The following is a 19218-nucleotide window of genomic DNA, read 5'->3' on the forward strand; positions in this document are numbered from 1 at the left end:
GGGGGGGGGGGGGGCATGAGATCCACAGGGGGATGTGGGTAGCTCTCCTCTCTGGATGGCGAGTTGGGATGGGAGGGGCAGCATGGTTGGATGGTGCGGCTGTTGGAGGGGGTGGGATCCCTATTCAGAGGGGTAGAGAGGAGGAATGAGTCACTGGAGGGCGGGAGGGGAATCTCTGAGGGTGCGCATGAGGGGTCGGTTGCCTCCTTTGTTGGGGGAGGCTCGTTGGGGGAAGGGGAGGAGTCGGGCCGAGTCGTGAAGTGAGCACGGTGCTTTTTTAGCGCGAGGAAAAGGGCGTCGAAGACCTCTAGGTTATCGCTCTTAGACTGTATCAAGAGAGTGCCGTTTTCATAAATAGTTATAGAGATATTGCCGCTTAGGGACTGGTGGTTCGGGAGAGAGGTAGTCAATTTGCGGCTATGGGCTGTGATGGTGGTTTTGGAGACGAGAAGATGCGTGTTGAGGATAGTGGACCAGTAGTCAGGTTTTAAAGTGTGGAAGATGAAGTCCATTTTTAACTGCCCTCTAGAGGAGCAGTGGTAAGCATCTACGACTAGAGTCTCGGGGTGTTGCCTGATCAGTCTATGTTTGAGATGCCTTTTTGCTTTACTGGAGAGGCTGGGGGGGGAAAGAGAATGCAAATGAGTTCGGTCCGTGGGGTATCAGGTAATTAGAGGATCTGGGGCAGGCAGCCGTTAGGGTGTCCGGTGGCATCTTATCTAGGTTGGTGAGGAGGTTAGTAAGGAAGCGTGTTTAAGCTTGTATGGAGTAGGGGGAGTGCCTTGTGGAGGAGAGCTAGTTGTCAAACAGGTTGGTTGGTGTGGAGTAGGGAGGGTACCGAGCGGAGGCGAGATGGCTATCTGGCAGGATGGATGGGGGGAAGATAGAAGAGTAGTCACACGTGCGGTGGGCTATTTGCTAGGTGAGCAGAGGAAGGCGACCATTGGTGTGGCCTAACTGTGTGGTCAGTGCACCTGTGATTTGGTGTGGCGGTGGGACGTGGACTTGGGCTCCGGGATGGTGTGATTAGCAGAGTGACCGGGGGGAGCCTATCCTACTGTGAGTCCAAGGCCTCATTGGAGTGGAATTGGGTTTGGGCTCTCTTGAGACCAGACCAGGTTAGGGACCTGGTAGACAGTTTGGGGCCTAGCACTTCAGGGTTGTCACCACTGACCTTGGGGATTCTTGGTGTGGCGGTCTCAGAGGATGCCAGGGGTCTTCTTTAGGTATTAATGCTGTGTCCTTTTCGAGTGGGCTAAGAGGCTTCTGTTGTGTAGTTGCTTAAGTTGTGTCTAGTGGCTCCGCTGTGTCTTGTGGCTCTGCTCCCGCCTCAGGCCATCATATTAAGCGGTTGTGGTCTCAGATGCCCCACTTTGTGATGGCTGAGGGCTCGAGGTAGAACGGAATCGACCTGTGGGCTTATGGTGAGCCTCTATCTCTCATTGCTCTTATAGTTGGTTGCCAATTTTGGTGCAAGCATCACCTACCTTGTTGGGACCTAGAGCTCCTCACTTTCTACTGCCAGAGGGCTCGTGGTAGCACCGGGTCATCCTATGTGCTTAGAGTAGGCCTCTTTCTTTTGCTGCTCTCCGAGGTGGTGGCCATTTGTAAGTCAGGCATCTCGGGCTCCTGACTTGTGGGTCCTAGAGCTCCTTGCCTGTCTCGTGACGGTTTAACTTCAATGAGGGTCTGAAATGTCAGGCTTCTACTAACTGGTGGAGTTCCCGGTGTCCGGTGACGTTGCCGGTCTTCTCGTGGCAGGAACCATTGATCGTTCCCTAGTGAGCGGCCATTTCAGAGTCAGGCGCTGTTGCTGGGGAGGAATGAGTCAGAGCTCTGGCTCTGCAATCCGGTGAGTCTCTCTTCTTAGTACCGGAGCGGAGGTCGCCTCGTCGAAGGTGAGGCTCCGGGGAACACCAGCCTGCCTCCCCGGGGCGCTCCGCGCACGTTGCCGAATTCGGGACCCTCTTGTCGCCTCCTTCGTTTCCCAGCCCGCTACACCCTCTTGGCATCCCAGCGCGTGTAATTATTGCGCCTTGAGTGGCCCTTTGCATCTTCTATTCAGGTCTCAATCTCGCTTCTTAAGCTTTGCAGTTTCTGAATGGTCTGGCCAATCTCCTTAAGCATGTCCTCCCAGGCAGCAATGTGAGTCTCCAATTCTGTCACACGGCCTCTGGTTTTGCGCAAGTCCTGTTGGAGCAGCGCAACGTCTGCACCAACCTCTCCAATTTTTGTCTCCAAAGCCTCGCGGGAGGACCAAAAATCTGGTAGTCTGGCCTTTGTCCCAGGACGGCCCACTTCTCCGACCCCCTCAGAGTGTGCAGCATCTTGGTCCACCACAGCAGTGTCAGGTAAAGGATGAGGTATAGGCTTGGCATATTGGTCCAATTTACTCTGTCTGGGGGGACCATGTCCCTGGCCATGTCAATGTAGCAGATGGGGACCCACTGAGCCAATATGTCCGACCCATCAAACCACTTGCCTGGAATTGTGGCAAGTGTGGCACGAGCTGTCGGAAGTCCTCTTCAGACTATGAATGCCTTTCACTGCTCCAGTAGTTTTTGGCCTGCACTCGGGTAGGAAGGCCACAAAAGGTGAGAAGCCCCACAGACCCTTCCCCCAAAGCGTGGCCCAGGCCACACCCCACCAGGACTGCCCAAGTTACCAAGGGACATCCCTGTACTCTCAAACGCCTGAGTCGGATCCTCAGGCAGCACAATGCCCAGTCGGGCTGACCCCAGCAGCAGAGAGAGGGCCTTGGCTGCCCCAAGGGTCCAGAGTCCCACCCAGGGGCGGTCTTGTCTCACCGAGCCCACGGGGATCGATAAAGCTGTCTGTGTCTTCTGCCATCGCCCCTCTACCCGTAGCACCTTCCACAGTGCTCCATATGCTTCAACAAAATTGAGCTCCACAAGCTGCTTGCCCATAATTTTGGAAAAGCAGCGGCGCAGGTCTGCACCCCCAGTGAATAACAGTAAAGGTGGTACCTGCCGGGCCGTCATCACAGCCGCAGGGCTCCCGGGGACCACAGCATTAATGTCCCGGCAGTAGCGGTGACATCAGCTCCAAGATGTCAGAGCAGGATGCTAAAGGACAGTATCCCCCATCTTGGGCATCCGAAGCACTCACCCATGGAGATTGCATTTGATGCCTGCTGCTATTTAAAGTGCAAACACTGAGATGTGCCCTTGAAGTGGGTGTGTGCCGTACAATAATACAACAGAGTTGGCATCTGTAGTGGCAACAGTCTTTGTTTACAAACATCCACAAAACATTCACAAAAGAACGCAAAATCTAAAAATAGAAATTTAAAATGCATTCTCAATAGACGTGAGCACATATAGAAAAAATATTAACAAACATGTCAACATAAAACCATGGCCAAATTTAAGGTCACACAGCAAAACGTAGCAGCGCTGCTGTTGTCCACAGTATAAGGAATTCATGAGGTATATTAATTTACTATTTAAAAAACTATTTGCGCATGTATTAAAGAATAGGTGAAATCCATCCCTTCTCTCATCATACACATAAAATATTAAACGCATTAACATACTCTAAATACTTGTGAGACACTGGTACACCCCTGGGAATAAGGGTTTCCCAAGCAGGGAGGAGAGGAACATTAAGATACTCAAAACACTAAATCATGTTTGGTAAAGAAAGATTCAGGCCTTAGAAAGGTGCGAGAACGGTGGTGAAGGTAATTTACAAGAGATAGCAATGATGTAGCAGAAAACGAAGAAAGAAGAGGGATAAAAGAGTGGAGTAGAACAAGAGTAGGGAGCAATTTAGATGCAGAGGATAAAAAAATGCAGAGGATAAAAAAAGGCAGAGCAGATGTGAAGAAGGGATAGGGAGAGGACAGAGAAAGCAGTAATGTAAAGGAGAGAACCGAGAGGAAAACGAGCAGAGCAGCAGTAAAGTGAAGAGACAGCTAAGATGGTTAGAGAAGAGATATTAAAAAAACATCGGTAGAAAGGAAAGCATGGATACAAGGGTAGAGGTAAGAGATATGGGTAAAATGGAAAAAGAGGAGAAGGCAAATCAGATAAAAGGGAGAGTGGTGACAAAAGAATGACAGCAAAGGGGCTCTGTGGTGCGAGGATACACAGTAGAGCAGACAGAGGGCACATACCACTGCGTAAGTTTGTAACTTCCCGCAACTGAGTTCTATTTCCAGCAAACGTGTGAGTCCATTAATACTAGTGTTCTCATTTTCATAGCTGTCCAGAACAATCAGTAGAGCAACTTATTTTAGGGTAAGCTTCCTAGACGTGACAACTTGCACCTTTGTGACTGATGTTCACTGTCAACTCCAATTGAGAGATTTCGAAGCCCCAGGGACTCAGTCTAGCCAGAACTACTTTTTGAGAACACCTCACCAGAATCTGACCAAAAACTCCACATAGGCACGAAACTGAGCCGATGTTTAACAACACTTTCAAAATTCTACCAAGTACTACCAGTACTTTTTGTCACACACCTTTATCTACAGTGCACAAAAAAATCTCTTTGTATTCTCAGTCAGAGCTTGCGAAAACTGCATCCTGAAAGAATCTTATCTGATTCTCTTTTTTTGTGGTTTACCTAATTCGAGCATCCTTTTCACTGACCATTCCTCCCTATTCCATAACCGGTATCTGTGGATTATTCCATATTGGGGAGCCTGCCCACTCTGTAGCGCCCCTACCTCAAGGACTTCCCACTTGCAAATGTATGATTTAACATCTTTTCTAGTTAATGGGATATTGGGGAAATTAGCTTCTCCAGAGCTTTTAAATGTACACAAATAAAAAGCTTCCTTTCTGATCCATACTGGGGACTCTCCTTTGTGGGCCCCACCCAATGGACTTTCTTAGCTCGTCGGAAATGTATTTCTTGGGCCCGCCAGAGTGTTATTAGTCCATAGGGTTGATGTTCGCACTGTAATGTACTGTTTGCTGTTGCACATTTGTAATGAAACAATAAACCAGATTTAAACAACAAAAAAACCAACAACAAAAAAATCCTACACGCTTGCTGCATGAAACACTCCAAATGTCTCTTCAGAAAGGCCTACTAAAACTAACTTTCCAAATAGGAGTTTGCAGCCTTGATGTGGATATCACAGCCTATCTATTATGCGGTACAGGCTTGAGAAGAGTACAACTCCACTTTCTGCTAATGTATAGGGAATTATACTTTAAAGAGTGAACAGAATTATTTGGCAGTGGACAATAGCGTGGTGCCAACTCCTACTGTGCCTCCAAAGCTACTACATTATATGCTGGTAAATATGATTTTTCAGTCACCATTTTAGGTCTGCTGTGAGTCAAGACCTTTTGATTCTATTAAAATGATATATTTCATATACTAATTGTAAGGGTTATATTTTAGTGTATGTGTTTTAGCTGCTTTCAGTCGACCCTCTTCTTTCATTGATCTGCTGTTGTGTCATTTAAATGTTTCTTCTGCACACTACAGCAAACAGCGTGACAACGGGTGAGCCACCACAGCCATTGGCAAACTTCACTTTTAGTGACAGCAGCATTCTATCCTCTCACAAAGAGCAAATCCACAAAACAGTTGTCAATGTCAGGAACTACTATAGAAATGTGTGTATTCAGAGATTTAAAAAAAAAAAATTTTTTGATTTAGGACAATTTGTTTTAATCTAAATTCACGATGGCCCGGCAGCTTCCTCAACAATAACATTTTGCAAAAACCACCACAAAACAAAATATGCACTGACAAAGTCAAAAAGGCTGTCAGACAATCCCACACCTGTTATTTTCTGCTCTGCGAAAAAACAGAAACCGTGCTTAAACCTCGTTAATAGGCAATTTCTATTTGTACGGGGAAGGGGGGGGGGGCGGGCGAGAAGAGTGGGAGAGCCCTTGAATCTTGGAAGGGCTCTACAGCTGGTGCTGCAACCGACTGAGGCGTGTCTCAATCCTCAATGGAATAACAGGAGTGGCCCCTTAGGACACAAAGCAAACAGGGCTAGCCGCAAGAGAATTACTAGGGCACAGCAAACAAGAGTGCACGTGCTTCTGCCTGCAAGCTGGCCCCGCGCCAGCTCTGTCACCAGCTGGCGCACATTGGGAGCACAGGCGTCCACGCGACCAGTGGTGGCTGGTGACTTTTCAAAGTGGTGAGGCGTAGTGTTGGGGTCCTGTTTGGCTTAGTGATCGAGCATAGTGAGCAAGGGTGATGGCGATTTGGGAGTATTCTCCCTCACAAAACAATTGAAAACAAATCGGAGGAATTATCGCTCCACACAGCTAGAATTGCCACATTTGCATCTCCGCTCAGGTCTACACTGCCATGCCTAAAATTCCCATCCTGATTGGCCCATCAGATATTCACTAGACCATCACTCAAAAAATGCCCCCTTAGTGCATGGTCGGGACGAACACACTAGAGGGCCATATGGCATGTCATTTTGGGTCGCATTGGGCATTCAACCCTACAGTGCCCTTCCTGTGTGCCAGCTCTTGTCTGCACTCAATCACCACTGATGCAATCCCCGCCGGGTTTGTGGCCTCACAGGAATTCACTGGACCATCTCCTTTGGTAGGCCGTCTAGTACCTCCTCTCTGGTCTGCACTCAGCCATCATCCACAGTTGGCCCCTTTTGTGGACTCGTAGGTCGCCACTTGGCCAGCTCTCAGTAAATACCCCTCTGGAGTTCGCCAGTCCACAGCCCTCTAAAGCTCAGATTGAAAAGGGCTCTATTTATAGAGAACCCCGTATCCGGCAAATGCAGAAATGTAGAATCTTGTTTCTCGTTTAGAGGATGAAGTGAGGGTGTGTGTTTAACTACGAATGGAATGAATTTAGGCCCAGATCTCTGTACTGGGGTGAATGTATGAAATTGTTATGCATTCTGTCCATCAACTGTTGTTTTTGCATCATTTAGCTACGAATCAGAGCAGGCACTTTATTGTTGAATCTGCATTTGTTTTGAGACCGAGATTTTTGACCTGTTAACTATGCAAATTCGAGTAGAAATAAGGAAGAAGGGTCATAAATAATAACACAGTCTATTTTCATAATGTGTTGTCTCTTGGAGGGAACACCAAATAGTATTATTAATAATACCATTGTTGTGAAATAGCGGCAGATGCACCACAATTTGAAATTCATAAAGTTGCAACGTTTCGGCCTTGCAGTAGAAGTTAATCATTGCTGCTAGCCCCGGTTATGATTCCTGGAAAATTGCAGACATGCGCTCTGAAGCAAAGCAAGGAAGGTTACTAGAGTCGAATAATGCTATACCACACACAACGTCTTGTTTTCCTAAGCACTGGCATATAGCGATGACATATCTCGATCAGGTTTTCACACTAGGATCCCGATGTAAAAGGCAGTTTAATTACTCTTCAGTACCTGGGCATCCCGAGATTTATTGTATTTAGCCTTTTTCTGTGGACATAAGTGGAGAGGATGTGGCCTTAAGAACTGGGATAATTACTTATCCCAGTTGTTGTTTTCATCTTGTCACTTGCGTCGCCACGTATATGTGTCACGAGCACAATTGTGTACCAAGTCCAAGTTGGGCTGCCTATGCATTTTGCGCTTACAGTGCTGTTACAACTGTACCATCTCTAAACTTTTTTCCACATATATATTGCCATGTGCACTTTTGAAAAACTTTACGCGAGTCTCACGCTTTTTCCTTCCTCGTAAAGCATTTTACATACTGGTATAACTGACTCCCCTATTGATACCTTTTGAGATATTGTTGTTTTCTATTGCATGCATGATGACAGCGTTTAGATAGGCACTTGAAGTGCCCTTAAGTGTGAAGTGAAGTGCCCCTGCATGAAAAAAAGCAGGGTGTCCTGCAGGGCTCAGAACAAAAGAAAGAATCATTTCCAATCCCCAGTGGGCATTACTCACCGAGGATGGATGAGAGGGAGGGAAGCAAGGTATGAAAATCACTGCAAGTTTAGGAGAGAGATAGGGATATCATATAGCGTTGGGCGAGCCAACAAATTAACAGGAAGAGCCCATTTGTGTCATCAAAAGTCAAAAAAGCAAATTTCTTTAACACACAGAAGCGTTTTACCTTAGTAAATCAGATTATGGCACAGCATTGAGATGTATTCAGTAAAAGTGAGATTTTACACATGAGCTGAGAATCTATCCCTCCCTCGCCCTGCTGATACTGGCATTAGTGAAGTAAGAGCATGGCCACTGGAATGAACACCAACAAGCTTAGATTGGATAATTATCTCTGTGGAGCTTAATTTCTTTACCCCCTCCTCCCTGCTTGGGGTCAGTGGTCATAATACGTCTCATGGTGGACGGTCAAGTGCCTGGCCCATTTATCTCACCCATACAAGGTTTTAGTGCCCACATGCACAAATGGGAATTACAAGTTTTCAAGGCTAGATTGTTTCCTCCCCTCTAATGTTGGGAACCGCAAATAGGGTATTCCACGTAAACTCATGCATACTAGGAAGAATTTTGAATACAGTGGGCACTTCTCCTACTGTTATTCTCCCGCTGGTTTGTTTCTACAACTTTATTGTTCACCCTGTGTGGCTCGTCCAGGCATCCTCTGCTTATATACAAGTTTCCACTACAGCGTTTACCCTTATCAAATCTATCATCTTGGGATGTAATTTAGTGAACTGCTATGCCCACATGCAAGGTGGTCTTCATTTCGCTCAATATTAATGGGCTAATTTATTTTACCAATAGGAACAAAGTGTTGACTTTTCTTCATGCCCATGCTTTGGTACAAGAAACTCGCCTCGTAAAAGTATAACAAGCAGTTGTTGAATGTCCCATTTCAAGATCATTCCATAAGGGAAGGTGTGAATATCTTGATCAGAAATGGTCTGTCCATGGAGAGTCCTAAACAACTGGGTAGGGTCAAATGGACACTGGTTGTTTATAAACCAAGTGCTGGTATTAGGCTCGGTTTATGCACCTACAGATAACAAAAGCATATTTTTTAGGAACATTTACAGGATTTTGCTTCCTTTGTACAGATCTAAAGTGATGCTTGGAGGAGACTGGAACTTTGTATTGAACCTAGTGTAAGATAAATCAGACAAGCCAACAGTACATCGCCTTAGGACAAACATCTTTTGAAAGATTTCATGAAGCACTATTTCTTAATGGATCTGTGGAGATTGATGTACATGACAGAACAAGACTATAGTTTTAGCTCATATGTCCATGGTGCACATACTCACATTGACTATTTTCTGGTCATAACCCTACTGTTAAGCCGTATAATGGACACTACCATTATTCAAAATAGCGTTTCTGATCATGATTTAATTCACATCTGGATAGGGATCCAATTGGCAAATGGCCGATTTACATGTCACGTAATGCATGCCCAGAACGAGAGCACAGTAACATCAACAAAAATTCAGTGGACAGTAGGTAAAACCTATCTAAAGGAGGACAATCATGAACGACTTGGAACAAAAAAAGAGGACAGCACCCTATCTCAGATAACTTTAGAACAAAACGTCACTGCTATAATGGCACAATATGCTGCCATACATCTCTTGTGACCGCTGAAATGCTAGACACTCCTGCAAGGGAGGCATGTGTAGCCTGGCATGAGAGACTTCTGCTATACAAAAGGCTGTCAAGCCCAGAAGGTGCATCACCGTCCTGACCGGAAGGTGGTGATGTGGCTGAAAAGGAGCGAGTAGTTCTGAAGATTGAGATCCCTCTGTGAATTGGGATGTGCTGTGCCAGAGATCGAATTGAGGTTTGCTCCCAGACATGGCTGCATTTGAAGAGACTGTAACAGAGATTCGGTGACATTTATTGTGAACCTCAATTTGTGTAACTGGTTGATGCTGGGCTGTGTATCTTGCAGGCATCTCTGTATCTTTGAACTCTTGATCAAACAATTGTCAAGGTATGGGATGACATGAATGTTGTGTCTTCTTAAATGGGCTGTTACCACTGCTAAACACTTGGTAAACACTCTTCGGGCTGTCACCCCAAAACGCAGAACTTTGAATTGGTAATGCCGACCACTTACACAAATCTGAGGTACCCGAAATAAGCTGGGTGAATCTGTATATGAAAGTATGCATCCTTCAGATCACGCGCTGTCATGAAGTCGCATTCTTGTAGCAGAGGTATTACATCCTGTAGTGTCACAATGTGAAAGTGTCCTGACAGAATGTAAAAAGGTAGATTACATGATCTAATACAGACCTTCATGTCACATTGTTTTTGGGTATCAAAAAGTATAGAGAGAACACCCTCTTACCTTGATGCCTGTGTGGCACAGGCTCTATGGCACCCTTTAACAACAGAACTTTTACCTCCTTTTCGAGAAGGTGAAGGTGCTGAGTACTTGTTTTGCAAGGAGGAATGTTTGGTGGGTGGGAGGTGAGTGCTAGGCAGTATCTGTCCCGGATGATGACCAGTACCAAGTGGTCCGATATTATCTCTGGCCACAGTTGGTGAAACTGCTGTAGCATTCCCCCAACCGGTGTTGTGTGCTCTTTGGGAATGTCTGGTGAATCATTGTTTGGAGGACCCCTTTGCAGGAGTTTCTCTACTTTTACCCGTCTATCTGAAACCTCCTCTGTAGTAGCTTTTGACTGGTGGCTCATATTGCTGCTGCTGATTTGATATGTCTGGGTGTGAGAGGTGGTGGTTTTCCATGCTCCTCTGCCCTGATATCTACTAAAGGACTGCTGGTATGGTGTTGAGGACTGCAGAGCTCAATAGGATTTTGCAGTCTCTGTTTCTTTCTCAATTTCTCTAGCTGGGAGTAAACCTCTTTGCGGAAGAGATGGTCCCCATCCAAGTGGACATTGATGAGGTGTTGCTGCACCTCAGGCTTGAACCCGGGTGATGCATATTCAAGCATGCCTATGTAGGAGAATAGTAGTTTATTCTGCTCGCAGCAGTGTTTGCGCTATCTAGAGTACACCATATGGATACACTGCAGATCTGTCTACCGTTTTGACTAGTTCTTCCTCCCTCTTTTTAGGTTTCGCTGGGGGACGGAGCCGTTAGGCTCCTCCTCCAGAGAAATCTATTGAGTACAGTAAGCACTCTGGAACACGCCCCCCCGTCCCATTTGCTAGCTCCATAAATGGAGCCTAGCCATTGGACGAGGGGCCTGTCCATCAATGCCGGACCAGACACGGGGGCGTTCCCGAGATTCTTTGGCTTTGGCGACGTCACGCGACGCCGGGAACGCCCCCGAGTCTGGTCCGGCCGGGCCGTGCTTGCTGCTGTCCTGCCTTGTGTCCCTCCTCCCGCCGTCCCCACGTTTCCCGCCTCCCTCCCGACGTCCGTGTCCTTTCCCGCCCCCCTCGTCCTCTCCCGCCCGCCCCCCTCGTCCTCTCCCGCCCCCCCCCCGTGTCCTCACAAATAGTGGTATCCCGTCCCGCCCGGGGGTCAACCGGTTTCGCTGGGGGACGGAGCCGTTAGGCTCCTCCTCCAGAGAAATCTATTGAGTACAGTAAGCACTCTGGAACACGCCCCCCGTCCCATTTGCTAGCTCCATAAATGGAGCCTAGCCATTGGACGAGGGGCCTGTCCATCAATGCCGGACCAGACACGGGGGCGTTCCCGAGATTCTTTGGCTTTGGCGACGTCACGCGACGCCGGGAACGCCCCCGAGTCTGGTCCGGCCGGGCCGTGCTTGCTGCTGTCCTGCCTTGTGTCCCTCCTCCCGCCGTCCCCACGTTTCCCGCCTCCCTCCCGACGTCCGTGTCCTTTCCCGCCCCCCTCGTCCTCTCCCGCCCGCCCCCCTCGTCCTCTCCCGCCCCCCCCGTGTCCTCACAAATAGTGGTGTCCCGCCCGGGGGTCAACCGGCAGCTGCTCGGCACCTTGGCCGAGGCACGAAGGGGCTGCGACCGCATTGGTGGCTTTTCGGAGGCTCGTCGGCAGAGGCGCGCTCTGATTGGCCGCTGCAGTGGGCCTGTCCCCGTGAGCTGCGCCGCCGTTGGTTGGAGCCTCGCCAGGATTCAGGATGCAGTTCTTGGTGGGCGAGCTTCTTTTTTAGAACCAACTTTATTGTTGTTTATTGTATGTCTGTGCTTTGTAATTTATATTAACAGCGCCCGACACGTTTTGCTCCCCCGGGCTCCTTTTTATTTTATTTTAACTATTTTTAGTTGGCTCGGCCGCTGCAGGATTCAGTCCTTTTTCTTTGTCCCTGCTTTTGCTGGGCGTTCCGATTTGATGTGAGTAGAGAACCGCCCACGTATTTATCCACGTGCGTGCGCTCAGTAACTGTTGGACACGATCGGACGGCGTGACGTGGAGCCAGTGAGGAATTGCCGGCTGATTTGTTTCAGCGCGCACAGAGTAAGTGTTCGTTAGCTCAGTGCGTACTCGGGGTGGTCAACAGTACTTTGGGGGTGTATAAGCGAGGGGATTGTTTTTACCCCCGTGATTGGGCACGTTTGTCAAGGACTGTTCTGTATTCACAGGCTTCAGTTGACTTCTTGGATCACTGCCTTAGACGTAAACTATGGCCCGAGGCTACTTTGATTAGTGGAAGTACCGACCTAGAGAGAGGGAGGTAGGCGTAGATGTATCATTTATTTATTATTACTTTTCAGGATGCAGTTCTTGGTGGGCGAGCTTCTTTTTTAGAACCAACTTTATTGTTGTTTATTGTATGTCTGTGCTTTGTAATTTATATTAACAGCGCCCGACACGTTTTGCTCCCCCGGGCTCCTTTTTATTTTATTTTAACTATTTTTAGTTGGCTCGGCCGCTGCAGGATTCAGCCCTCTTTCTTTGTCCCTGCTTTTGCTGGGCGTTCCGATTTGATGTGAGTAGAGAACCGCCCACGTATTTATCCACGTGCGTGCGCTCAGTAACTGTTGGACACGATCGGACGGCGTGACGTGGAGCCAGTGAGGAATTGCCGGCTGATTTGTTTCAGCGCGCACAGAGTAAGTGTTCGTTAGCTCAGTGCGTACTCAGGGTGGTCAACAGTACTTTGGGGGTGTATAAGCGAGGGGATTGTTTTTACCCCCGTGATTGGGCACGTTTGTCAAGGACTGTTCTGTATTCACAGGCTTCAGTTGACTTCTTGGATCACTGCCTTAGACGTAAACTATGGCCCGAGGCTACTTTGATTAGTGGAAGTACCGACCTAGAGAGAGGGAGGTAGGCGTAGATGTATCATTTATTTATTATTACTTTTCGAAGCAAGGTCTTGTCACTAAACGGAGAAAAGTTGTATGTCACTGGATGCAGTCAAGATGTGGCCACATTTTAGACACTGCAAGAAATCGAGCACTATGTTGATGTTTTTCTTTCCGTCGTTGTGCTGCTCATTGTCAGTGTTGCTCCCTCCTGTTGTCTGTACTGCTGCTTCCCTCCCACCCTCCCGTGGTCCGTGCTGCTGCTTCCCTCATTCCTTCTTTCCCTCCCTCCCACCCTCCCGTTGTCAAAGGCTGCAGCTTCCCCCTCCCACCACCCTGTTATCCATGCTGCAGCTTCCCACCTCCCACCCTTCCGTTGGCCATGTTGCAGCTTCCCCCTCCCACCACCCTGTTGTCCATGCTGCAGCTTCCCACCTCCCACCCTCCCGTTGTCCATGCTACTGCTTAGCGTCCCTCCCACCCATCCGTTGTCCATGCTGATGCTTCCCTCCCTTACACCCTACTGTAGTCCATGCTGCTGCCTAAATCCCCCCACCCTCCCCTTGTCTATGCTGCTGCTTCCCTCCCACATTCCAGTTGTCCATGCTGCTGCTTAAACCTCTCCACCCTCCTGTTGTATATACTGCTGCTTCCCTCCCTCCAACCTGCCTGTTGTCCATGCTGCTGCTTTCCTCCCACCCTCCTGTTGTCCATGCTGCTTCTGTCCCTCGAGTTTTCCTTGATGCTACTTCCCTTTCTTCAGTTGTCTATGCTGCTGCTTTCCTCCCTCACACCCTCCAGTTGTTCATGCTGCTGCTTCCCTCCCTCATACACTCAAGTTGTCCATGCTGATGAAAGCATACTTCCCCGCCCCCCTCCCGCTGTCCGTGTGCTTGTTCCCGCCCCCCCTCCGGCTGTCCGTGTGCCCGTTCCCGCCCCCTCCCGCTGTCCGTGTGCCCGTTCCCACCCCCCCTCCCGCTGTCCGTGTGCCCGTTCCCGCCCCCCCCCCCGCTGTCCGTGTCTCCTGGATGTGCAGTGGATTGCAGTTCACAGCACTTGCCTGGCCCAGTGTACTGTAGTGATGACTGTGTTTGGTGGGTGACAGCTGGCTGTGTAATTGGACTATAGGTGACAGCTGTACTGTGGACGGCGGGTAAGTGTGCTGCTTATGACGATTGATTGTCCACTGTTGGAAGCTGGTTGGGAACAGTTACTGTAGGCAACTCCTAGTCGTACATTTTACAGGTGACAGCTGGCTGTGCAGTGTACTAGGAGTGACAGCTGATTGTGCACCATTAGTGACATCTGTCTGCACAGTGGTTGTCATCCAGCTGTGCATACTATGATATGGGTGACACATGGATGAACATAAAGTAAAGTAACAACTGCTTGCATTGTACAGATCATAGCAGGTTCCTGTGCAAAAATAGTAACAACTGGTTGTGCACTGCGTAGAAAAGTTAGCAAGAGCCGGCTGTAGTTTGCTGTAAGTCACACCTGGATTTGCGTGTATCATGTATGACAATTGGATTTGGTCAGTTTGCGACAGATAGCGAGCAGTTTACTGTATGTGATTGCATTCTGTTTTGTACTCTAGGTTGATGTGCGTAATGCCCCGTGGCTGTAAGCTGAGTGCTCAGTATGACACAGATGTCAGCGTGCTCAGAAAAGTATTGTGGTTGGCAGCTAAGTTTTTGTTTTCCAGCTGGTTTAGCTGATTTTCCACTGTGTATCGTGGGTGACGGGCCTGGGCATGCAGTGTGTTTTGGTATAAAGCTTCATGTGTAGGGTATGGTCGTTGAACTGCACATCATAGGCTACATAGGTGGGTGCTTGCAGTGTATTTTGGTGACATAGGTCTGCTCAGTATAGGTCACATAGCAGAGTGCTTACAATTTGTGAACGAGCTAGGTTGAATATATATGTACAAAATAAGCATGCATTCTTTACAGTGTGCAGCTGCCTGCAAATGTGTATTCATTACAGAGCGTTGGTGCACAGTCCTCAACTTATTTTCTGTACTGTGTGTGTTGGGGCTCTGTGTGTGTTGGGGCTCTGTGTGTGTTGGGGCTCTGTCTGTGTGGCTAGCTTTTTTTTGTAGGTGGCTCTGTGTGTGGGTGGCTCTGTGTGTGGGTGGCTCTTTGTGTGTGTGTGGGTGGCTCTCTGTGTGTGTGCGTGTGGGTGCAAATGCAATAGGTCTCGCATTTGCGAGAGATTAAGCTATTGGCATTGTAAATGACAATGCCATTTATTTATCTGTTTTCAAAACTAACACATAAATAAAACATTTGTCATTTACAATGCCAATAGCTCTAACTTTTACAAAGGCGAAACCGTTGCATTGTAAATGCTTGTTATATTGATCTGGGAGATTTTGTATTAGCTCTTCCACATTGTCCCAAGTGGCCCTGTTATATTGGGATAGTAACCCTACCGAGTGAGTTATGCACCAGTGATTAGCATGCCCCACTGTTACCCGTTTTCCTGACACATCTATGCGCTTGCTTTCCTTATCAGGAGGAGGCGCGTCTCCAGTACACTGGGAAGCTGCCCTCTTCCTTGCAGTTATTACCACTAGGGAGTCAGCTGTTGGGTGTCCCCGATATAAAATGGGTCAGTGGGGGAAGGTTTGTTGTACTACATGGCGTAAGGACTATAATCTTAACTGAGTCTTTACAAATCTCTGTGGAGACCTTGAGCATGGACTCTATCATAGATAGGTATTGAACAGAGCACCAGGAATTAGAGTGTGTCTCAACTAGGAACTTTCTTACCTCCTCTGTAGAGTGAATTTGTACTTTAAGATATTCAGCAGCTCGCTGAATGACACGATGGAAGAAGGAGGTATCATACGGAGGTGATGCTTTAACTGTTTAACTGGTATTTAGACTTCAATGTCTGGATCTAGTAGTACATCATTGTATGCATCCCAAGGATCTGGGGTTTGGGAAGGAGCTCCCTGTAAGTCTGTGCCAGGAGCATAATAACTAAGGCTCCCTGTGTCTGCATCGTATGAGTGTATGGATGATGGTGACACAGGCTGTGGAGGTGGTGTGATGTTGAATAGCATAGGGAAAGTGGCCGTATGCTCCATATTTTTCCTCTTTGGAAGATGTCGTGGGAGGTCTATATCCTGCCTCTTTCGTTTAGTGTTTTTCTTCCATGGAATGCTTCTTGTGCATGAGTTCTTGAAGATTTTCAAATATGTTTCCCACTGTATCTGAGGTTGATATTGTCTTACTTTCCTTGGGTGCCATGTCTTTCTCAGTTTGTTTCATCCCATGCTCATTTGGAGTGGCGGAGGTGGATGTTGAAGCCATTGGCTTTTTCTGAGTTGAAGTGCAGCTTTGCTCTGAAGAATTATTCAGAGTCGACGTATGGATTAGCTGTGATGAGGTGTGTGTCGCGCACATTTACTCGGCTCCAACAGCTTTGTCGAATCAGATGGTAGGCAGGGTGTCAAAGGCTTTGCTGACGCCACAGGCTGAGCAGGCATCAATGACTTTCAGGGCACAAAGTGCTGCTGCGTATCACCGCCACGCCTGCCCCCTTTTCCTGGAGCCCGATCGGGTTGGAAGACAGCCTTGCCCTGTCTCGACTCTAAAGCAATCTCTCAGCGTCGGCCAGAACCCAAAGCTGTGGCACACCCAGGCAATGGTGGGTGAACTATGGGGTTAGCCTTTTGGTGTAGGAAGGGGAATGTGGACCTTGGGTACTGATGGCCCTTGGTATCGTCTTCGTCCTGGGCCCTGACCCCAATGACATTTGTCCCTCCGGAGGTACCACTGCCAACATTGCCACCTCGTCTTCCTCATCATGTTGGCTGGACTCATCGGAGGCGCGGTAGTGCGGACTGCACAGGACAATGCCCCCTTCTATGGGAACATCGTCGTCTTTGTTGCCGATGTGTAGCAGTTGTTCCTTGTATGCTGAGAAATCAGCTTCTGACGCGATCTCCATATTAGGAGCTAGGCGTCGGTCTCTTCTTGAGCACAAAGCCTTTTTATTATTGAACAAGCTACAGGCTGCACAGTGTTGAAGCTGACAATAATGGAGCGGTTGCTGAAACCTGAATCAGATGGCTGTTGATGACGAAGCAAACTTGGATTCGCCAAGTAGAAGCTGCTATGAGACCGTTAAGCATCTGCGAAGACGTCGAAGATTCACTGAGTTCCGGTGTAATCCGTCTGAAGCAGATTGCGTAAAAATTCTATCTAACAATAGAGCCGATGAACGTGCGCATTCTCTCGAAGAGAAGGAGATTCAACGTCACGTCAGCAATAAAAAAAGAACGTGTTTGAGAAAAACGAGTTGTAGAGTCCTAGCCCAACACGATATGGCTGTGGTGTGCATAGCATGTGTATCTAAAGTATGAATGGGCATTTAACTGCAAACTGAATCTCCGTTTAGACACTTATGTTGTGTACTGAATTGCAACACTTATACAGTGCTTGCTACCCCGCTGTGGGGCATTGTGTATATTTTTTATATACTAAATGACATTTACTGCCATAGTGGTCTATGCATTAGAGAATATATTCATGTGTTCTCATGATATTGATATCCTATTACTAGAAGTAGTGTTTCTCATGTTTACTAGGAAACAGTGTGTCACTACCGAACTGTTGATGTATTTCAAAGACTGCTGTGAAGAAAGTATGATAAAATAATAAAACGTGTGTGAGGCATTTAACACTTCTACCAAGACCTACCCACTGGGATGAATGTTCAACTCCAAACAATTTCCCTACATTGCACCTCCACTCCTTGTTAACTTTCAAAGGGCCTGCGATTTCTTCCGGTAACTGATAGCCGGGTCTGGTGGCTCAGTGGACTAAAGCATCTACTGCAGGGGCCTGTGTTCGACCTCATGGTCACAGGTTCAAATCCCAGCGGGTCCACTCAGCCTTTCATCCATCTGAGGTCGATAAAATGAGTACCATTGAGTTGGGTATTAATAAACATCTGTTATTCAGCACCAGAACACCTACGGGTAATTGTGCGCTTTACAAATACCCCTGTTATGTTATGTTATAGCCTTACTTTTAGGAGTCTACTGTTTAGACAGAGATAGATCCCCCTTGCAAAGAAAGGTTCTTACCAGAGAGATTCTGGCAGGTTTTTCTCAGAGGTAGATGTCACCAGGTTTCGAAAAGTGTGAAAAATTTCTACAGTGCAGATCCGTGACCTGTAAGGAGAAAAGATAAAAGTGTGACCGCTTGGTTATACAGGGATTAGATTTCATCATAGCTACCATCAAACAGCCCAAACATTTCTTCATTTTTTTAAAAGGTGTCCAAGCTTACAAAGGAATTACATCGCCTGTGCTATTTTCCACAAATTCAATCGGTCTCATCAGTTGCATGGGGCACTATTGCTTCTAACAGTCCCCACTAACCATCATCAACCTTTGGTGCAATGTAAACAATTTTCCCCTTTCCAAGAAAACCTACATTATTGATTTGAATTTGGGTGTCAGACTTTCCATCCAACAACATGGCAGGCCAGTTGCCCTAACTTGAAGGGCTCCTCTGCCACCATGTCTGATATAAACCATTTCCTTTAAGAGCGGCACATTGCTAGCCACTACTTCTTATACCTTGTGTACCATTCCCTCATTAGACTACAAGTAGCATGAAATATTACCAATGCCTCTAGACTGTCACCTTGAAAACTTTCCTTTAAAATAAGTCGCTAGCTCTAACCAATGGATTATATGAAATTGTATTAAAAAAGTGCTAAGCTTCACAATAATAACAGTCATATATATATATTTTTTTACATTTAAATATAATCAAATTAATGGGTTACAGGTGCCCAATATAGTAGCTAAAGACGTAATGGCCCTGATCTAGTGTATAATATGAGGTAATGATTAGACAAAGTAATAGAGTTTAGGTAATGGCACGTGACCCACCATGTCTGGCAAAAATGTAGCTCTTAACCATGGCAAAACAAACAGCATAACCTATAGTATAGCAGAATGTAGGTGGTGGCAAATTAGGCAGTGTTATTTGGTACGTAGGTAGGTTTTAGTATTCAGGTAGTGTGTTAGTGCACAGTGACTCCTACCAAAACCAATACATTATGTACTATTCGAGGATTATTTGTAGTCTTGCCTGTTATA

At 47.3% G+C, this 19218-nt stretch overlaps 1 long non-coding RNA gene across 1 annotated transcript in view; it reads right to left on the bottom strand.

Moving 5' to 3' along the window:
* Positions 1–18284, bottom strand: part of LOC147677817 (uncharacterized) — a 40634-nt gene extending 22350 nt beyond the window's left edge. The window contains exon 1 of the long non-coding RNA XR_015302454.1: positions 18193–18284. This is a non-coding gene — a long non-coding RNA (uncharacterized LOC147677817). The remainder of the gene's footprint in view (positions 1–18192) is intronic.
* Between the last annotated feature and the right edge of the window lie 934 nt (positions 18285–19218).

The sequence above is a fragment of the Lissotriton vulgaris genome, chromosome 12 (assembly GCF_964263255.1).
Source record: "Lissotriton vulgaris chromosome 12, aLisVul1.2, whole genome shotgun sequence".
NCBI lineage: Eukaryota > Metazoa > Chordata > Amphibia > Caudata > Salamandridae > Lissotriton > Lissotriton vulgaris.